Consider the following 7,844-nt stretch of genomic DNA (forward strand, 5'->3'; position numbering starts at 1 on the left):
TAGAGGGTCTCGCTGCACCGGTGGTGGTCATACTCGTGGATGATGTTGTAGAGGGTCTCACTACACCGGTGTGGTCATTGTGATGATGTGACGTTGTAGAGGGTCTGTGCACCGGTGGGGTCAACTCGTGGATGATGTAGACGTTGTAGAGGGTCTCACTGCACCGTGGGTGGTCATACTCGTGGATGATGTTGTAGAGAATCTCACTACACCGGTGGAGGTGATGGTCGCACTTGTAGGTGACGTTGAGGGTCTTGATGCACCGGTGGCGACAACACTTGTGGATGACGTAAGGGGTCTGGCTTTAAAATTGCCACTCGTTGCCCTAGGCACAATAAATGGATCCAGAAAAGAAAGAATGTGGCAGAAGCACCAAGGCTGCTGGCCTGAAGCTGCTGACCCAGACCTCTTCTTCTCTTTCTCTGCCCTTCTCTCTCTCTGATACCTGTCCCTGAGTCCTCTCCACTTCCTCCTACAGTCTTCTTCTACATAGACATGAACATGATAAGCCAAACCATTACCTAGCATAACTATAGTTATTAGATAGCTATCATGGACATGCCACCTACTATACACATAGACACACACGGTTATTTGACCAAATTATCAGGGGTACAGTAGTATCTACCATTTCCATTACTATTTATCTAGCATTCACACTCTTTCAAACATGAACATTTGGTAAAGTTATCAGGGGTAGTAACTAGCATAATTTATTTGACTATTTCTTTCACACACACCTCATTGGCTAGGTTAGCTAGCTAGCTAGCCACATCTAGCACAAGCTCACTACTAAACTGACCTGGCAATCCTACTATCGTGGACACTTGTCTCCAAGCAGCATTTTTTGTGTTTATGTCCCTGTAGCTGTCAGCAGTTGTGTCAAAAAGACACGGTTTTGAGGATACTGCGAAAATGATTCTCTCCTCCATGTGTCCAACCGCATGCGACCATTTGCAAAAGGTACCTGCATCAGTATAGTTGCCTAGCTGCGCAAAATGTTATGCAGCAGTGATGCAATGACGCAGTCGGTGTGTTCGAAGCGCAAGGCTCAACCAATCGTTCACATGACAACAGAATGCCGCGCGCGACTGAAGAGAGAACCAATTTGCTAGTTACAGAATCAGCGCGCACTCTGAAGAGACAGCAGTATGGTGCAAAGGCAAGTTTGCCAGTTACAGCAGTGCGTCCCCTGAACGATAACGAAGAGGTAGGTGAGAGGCCTGACCACGGAGACGGGGTGAGAAGGTGATGAAACTTACTCCCGGAGCTGTAACCGAAAAATAACTGGCATTTGAGTTGAGGGAGAAAGTGTGGTAGAACAAGTATTGTATCTTGCTATAGTACTGTAGCAGCTGGGTCGAATTCTCCGTTAGCTAGCCAGATAAATGTTGAGCAACATTATCCAATTTAGCTGATCAAATAATTGAGTTAATTGTTTGAAAATTAGCTGGCTAATAAAGTCAGACAGCTAGCTAACGTGAGTAACCTAACCAATTCGCTATAGTATTAACTGGTAACGTTATACGACTCGTTGATGTGCCGTAATTCTGACTAATTAATCCACACATAAAACGGCCAACCGAATCGTTTCTAGTCATCTCCTCCTTCCAGGCTTTTTCATCTTTGAATTTATATGGTGATCCATGTAAACTTTCATAGTATTACCATGACAACCGGCAACAAAGTTCGTCTTTCAATCACCCACGTGGGTATAACCAATGAGGAGATGGCACGTGGGTACCTGCTTCTATAAACCAATGAGATTACTTTCAGCGCGATCTGCGTCAGAAATAGGAACGACTTCTATTTTAGCCCATGGCATCGCATACGCTCGTTGGCGCCGCGAGCAGTGTGGGTGCAATAATTGAATAACATGGATTCCAAAATTTATTTTGCGATGTGTCCTGACTGCGTAGCGTGCGCGAGCGTTACAAAATAAATGTAGAAATCTGTTATTCAATTATTGCACCAATGAGCATCTAGCTAAAATAGAAGTAAAAAATAAAACTCACTTATAACAGGGGGTGCTTCTCAAGTGTAAAGTGGATTCCTCAGTGGTGCGTCTCAATAGTCTAGTGGCTTCATTGTGTGGGTGAGTTGTCTAAAAGTTGCCTCCTTATCCGTCTGCATCTAGTTACTAGCTTTCTCTGGGGGTTGTGTCAATGCTGTGGTTTCTTTGTCTCTAGAGGTGCATTAATAACTAATGTCCACATGAAAAATCAAACCCACAGTGAAGACTACACAAGAAAATCGACAAGACGCCTTTTAACAGCCAAGAAAAATGTCAATTTATTAATATAGTCCGAAAGAAGCGCCATAATTTATGTTAACATGTTTTTTCCGGTGCATGTCATTAACAATTACATTCTATGAGGAGAAAAAAAAAACATTAAAAGCCACAACTTTCTCAGCACAGACATTTCTCCTTAATGTTTTTTTAAATAATAAAGGCTGAAGGCAGAGTACCACCTCCTCCCCCTTACAAAAACCGGACTGCCTTAAGTCATGGGCTTTTTCTCAGTATAACCCACAGTGCTTTAGCAGAAGGATAAGCGCTCATTGGTTAAGGATTACACAGCATGGTGAAGCAATACAAAGTTTTGCCATAAATCTGATGAGGGGGAAGAAAATCTAACATATCACAACAAAGACACACCCCTACATCAAACCCTGAACCCCAGAGTACGAGTCCCGGGCCCAAAGAGAAAAGCAGGCCTGGATTCTCTCCCTCCCACTTGTGCATAGATCATGAGCCTTTAAAAACCAGCTTCCCCCCTCCACTTCAAATCTGTCTCCTGAAAACCATCTATTAGACATTAGAATCTCTTAACTCATTGAATACCTGCCACAGGAACAGAGACATAAGAGTAATGCACAATGCTCCTGAACGTTACAGGATGGAACCTCAAAGAAAATACATAAGTAAAACTAAAACCATTGATCATTTTTGTTTCAATGTAAAGCAATTTCTACATCGATTTTACATGTAAAGCACTCCACTTTCAGTCATTTATTTGGTAAATATGTAACCGCTACGGATTTTTAGAATCAATGGTATTTCATATTCTATTTAAATCCCTAACTTTCAGTGCTTGGAGTTAGATTTCCCTTATTCTAATTTAAAACTCTCAAATTTAAATAAAAATGGTGGAGTTTGAACTCTGGAAATCCTGGCCTTCCCGAGACAAGATCCACATCTTTACGAGTGTGCAAGATAGTAAGCAGATTGCGTTGCCTTTTTACAAGACAAAATTCAAATAAAATCAATACATACGTCTGTCGATATCAAAAAAGAGAACTTAAAAATTGAAATACGACACAACACTGATCAATCCCAGAGTTCTGAAAGTAGCATAAATCTTAAATTTTGCAAAGTTGGTTTAATGTTCATATTCATTTGATGGAAGATAAATTCTATCTTTTTCAACATTTTCATTATAAAATTCCTTTTTCCTCAACTTCAGACAAATGAAATGTTTGTAAACGACAGGTGGCTTTGCAAAAAAAAGAAAAAGAAAAAAGATAGGCACCTCTGAAATGAGTCCTGTAACAAACTCACATCCCACATTATCCCTTTCCTTTTCTCCATGAAGTTAACATAGGGATTACTAGTCCTACTACTATCTATGGCCACAATTCTTAGATTGTTAATTTTTTGTAGTCTATTTATTACATTTGTATGTAAATCGGAACAAAATGGTGCAATACTCAATGATAATCCTTGTTTTGGATTATTCCACAATAAAAGCCACTATAAGGTAGAWAAACATTTTACAGATAAAACAAAAACTTTTTTCCCCATTAAGTCCTTGAGTAAACATTTACACATGAATTATCACCCTCTCCCCTCAGTACTTAGTCTCGTTTGTCTACGATTAGCTGAGTGAGGGGTAGAAGACACTCAGTGCCATGTTAGAAGATAATAACAATGTCTATCAAAATATAGTTGACAAGCAAAAAATAAACTGAATAAAAGGACAGACAACAATGTCAATACACAACATACTGAATGGAACATGACAGCAGTCCTAAGCCTGCCAAACACACAGTCGTTTGCACACATACATTTGACTTTCAAGCACACAACAATTTTAGCACATTTTTTTCTCCAACATTTTTTAAAATCTTTTATATATATATTTTTTAAACTGATGACCTCAAAAAGCTTGGAAGTGTACAAGTCAGACTTTTTAAAATCTTTTAATTTTTTTTTTACAAAAGACTTCACATTACGTTATTGGTTCTCCTTGATTCAAGTATTTGTGTATTTTTGTGTTGATATGTTTAATGATATTTTTCTCTACTGGGAAAGTATACATAAAAAAAAACAGGTGATTTTCAGGTTGGGTTGTTTAGACAAATTCACATACAAGTACTTCAAGGTACTTACTGTAATATGTTCATAAATCCAGAACGTGCATATCCAACTCCAGGTAGGAAAGACATTATTCATGATCCATCAAGTACCAGTTTAACCCCTAACCCCATTCCATTTCCTTCGTATCACTTATTTGCAGAGGGGAATAAATATTGCTCATCTTCAGTTTGTATTGAACCCAGACCTTTTAAAAGGAACAAAAGGTTTTAGAGGTTGAGATCCAAGGTGTCTGTTGATGTGCTACCTACCACACACCGTACGTACATATCCGTATGTGTATATATACATACACACATACATCTATCTATAGTTAAGCTGTAGAGAGAGTGCACGGCGTGTCCCTCAGTGCTGGTGCAGCAGGGGGACCCCCCCACACAGAGCGGACGTTTGGAGGCCCCCACCCGGCTAATTGGTCTCTGAGCTTGGATCAAGGCAGTTACAGAAACAGGCAATAGTGAGTTTTGCTAGTGTGCTGCAGGACACCTCACAGAGTCCCAAAAGGTAGCCTTATCCCGTTTTAGTTTTTTGTTTGTTTTGAAATGCGTCCCCTCTCGTTGCCCACCGCAGACGCAGTGAGGCGAGCGACCTGGGCTGATACAGTGGGCCCGAAGCCATCTGGGTCTGTGGAAATATACAGTTGTGGGCCTGCTTTGGGCAGAAACACTAACAAATAGGATAAAATATAGCATCCACAAAAAGGCTCCCCAGCCCGCATTCTGGAAGTTAGAGGACTGGAGACATTTCAGCTAGAAGTGCAGCGCTTTAGTTTTAACATATTATAGATCTTTTATTGATTTTTGTACTTTTTATTTTATTTTTTAGATTTTGTGTCAAACGTCATATTAAAAATGACATTAAAATTGAAGAATTTAATATTTGGTTTAAAAAAATATGTACCCGGGATTACCCGTCAAACTGACTGTGCGCRGTAGCATACTTGGATCCCGCAAACTCAGTAAAGATTTTATCCTCAACAACGGGGCATTCCCCACTAAAGCAAAGACTGCCTAAATGGCACCCTATGTCCCTATATAATGCACTACCTAGTGAACAGGGTGCCATTTGAGACACAGACATATTATCTCAGGAGTTCAGGATGAGGTGTGTTGCCCCCACCCATCTGTTTAATCCCTCCTGCCCCCCTGCCTCCATCACAAAGGTAAATCAAAGAGCCTCCATCACAAAGGTAAATCAAAGATCCTCCATCACAAAGGTTATCAAAGATCCTCCATCCAGAGAAGAGCTCTTTCTCCAGATCGTATAACATGGGCTAGTTTTATAGATCTATATATTTTTTGGTATTGGCACATAGGATAACATTGGCATCTTACATGCAGAATGGGCCTCTACATTGTAACATTACAGTAGGCCCATAGTTGTGAAGGGAATTCATTACTATTCCATTCCCAAATAAACAATTATCCAGCCAATACAAGTCTATAGTACTACTACACAGCTTGCCATTAGATAGTGTAGAACTTGGCTCTCTTACACTACAGCAAAAGGACATACATACAGAGAGAGCTGCATCTTTTAATGTCGTCTCCTACCCTGAGATCAAGCTGACAGGAGATCAGTCTTCTTCAGCACAGTAAAGAGAGGCCTACTATACCTCCACTCCAGTGGTACTAACTCCCCATAGAGGGAGGGTGGAAGTTTGGAATACGACAGTGTTGTGGTTTAAACCCAGCTATAAGGACCAGGAGCGGACATGTTCTAAGTGCTGAAGGGTACATACATCAGGAGGTCGTTGGGTCTAGCTCTGTGAGTCGGTGCTCAACCCTTAAGGCTGTAAAGGGCCCGCAGCCTCTAGTCTTTTGCATAGAAACAGAACTGAGTCGCTTTTTATGTCTGGTCAAGGGGAGGGGCATGGCCGTGGACTAGGTTGGTTGCTTTGGAGGGGACTGGAGGGTGTAGCGTAGCAGCTGTGTGAGGGGGCGAGAGGGGACAGCCCTGGTGGAACCCAGGTGGAGCAGCTAGGGTCAGGCAGGACACACTCACCCATCTGAGACACCCTATTGGTCTAACTTACACGTCTTGAGATACTACCTGGAAGTACTACAGCATACTGTCCAAAACAAAGCAATGATCAATCAATCAGTTAAGATACTAACTAATAATAGACAATCAATGACGGGCTGTAGTATTGATCCTCGTTTGCATTCAATACACAGGATGAACATACAGAGGCACCTCTGACCAAAGTGTTTCTGCATATGAACAGTGAAAAGGGCTAGTTTAAAGCAGCCACCTTGAAGACCACTGCATGTAGACAAAAATAAACCAAAAAATACKCAACTTCAAATGAAAACTAAATAAAATTCATCAATCACTGGCAAAATTCCAGAAATTTGACTGTCTCTTGACTTCCAGCTAAAGTGATCTTTGTGTGAAAGAAGATTAGGGGAAATGGAGAGGGTTCGTTGAAACAAGGTCGAGTGCTGCTGGCGCGGTCGTTAGCTAGCTAGCTCCGTGCTGATTGGCCAGTCTTGGAGGGAGCGTGATTTCCTGCCGGGCTGAGGGTGTCCAATGAGAGAGCTTGGTGCAAGCCCAGGAGGAAATGCTGCTGTGGGGGTAGCCTTGCCTAGCGACCGTCGCCATGGGCACCACAGCAGAGAGGCACTCAGTGGACCGTGACCATCCCCCTCCCCACTCTGACCGACCGTTGGCCGGAGACAGGTAACATTGCATGTCTAGTGTCTCCAGACAAGAAAAAGGCTAAACATTTAGGAGTAACAGTGATATTCACTTTGATATAGTTAAAAGAAAATGTCTTTAGAAAAAAATCATACACTGCAGAATTTTCCCCCCAGATAAAAGTAGATTTCCATTTTTTTTTCTTTTTTTCATCCTGCTACCATTTCAAAGTTCATACAAGTCCTTGGACCAAAGAGGAACAAACAAATACCAGAAGTTATTTCCAAGTATAGATACAGTACAAAAAGAGCAAGTTCTTTTTTTTGTCTTTTTCAGTTTTCAAAGTTGCTGCTCCATTTTTCTGATTTATTGGTTTGCAAGTTGAAGCGTTTAGCTCTCTTCATAAGTGCTATGATAAAACCCTTTGAAATAGACAAAAGGTTAGTCTCTCTTTTACATTTCTGTACAGTACCAAATACAAGGAACACTCGTAGTAGATCTACTGCATTAGGAGAAACCCCTCTTATTTGGTATTGTGCCCCTCCAGTGACTCCCCCATCTGGATTCAGCCTGTTCGGTGTGGCAACGCGGAGAGGAAGGGCTTTCTGATGGTGCTTTCTCATGTACCCCAGTTCAATGTGTACGTATGAGGAGTTTCAGAGCTGCAGGGACCGTTTCTTAACGCACAGTTATAATAGTAACACCATCCTCGCTCCTCTCCGCAACAGTTTCTTAGGGAGTGGCCTGGTGGGAATCAAAAATGAGAAAAGGTAACGTTTCTGTAGTTCTTGAGTTCTTTGCTTTGATCAACAACAACAAAAATCAA

The 7,844-nt window shown here is 41.4% G+C and overlaps 1 long non-coding RNA gene across 1 annotated transcript; it reads left to right on the top strand.

Annotated features, from left to right (window-relative positions):
- The first annotated feature begins 3,490 nt into the window (after window positions 1-3,490).
- Window positions 3,491-7,117, top strand: LOC139024171 (uncharacterized). The gene is made up of 2 exons (XR_011475462.1): window positions 3,491-5,540; window positions 5,595-7,117. It is a non-coding gene; the product is annotated as an uncharacterized lncRNA (long non-coding RNA).
- Window positions 7,118-7,844: the final 727 nt, after the last annotated feature.

Source organism: Salvelinus sp. IW2-2015, unplaced genomic scaffold (genome assembly GCF_002910315.2).
Source record: "Salvelinus sp. IW2-2015 unplaced genomic scaffold, ASM291031v2 Un_scaffold1129, whole genome shotgun sequence".
Lineage (NCBI taxonomy): Eukaryota > Metazoa > Chordata > Actinopteri > Salmoniformes > Salmonidae > Salvelinus > Salvelinus sp. IW2-2015.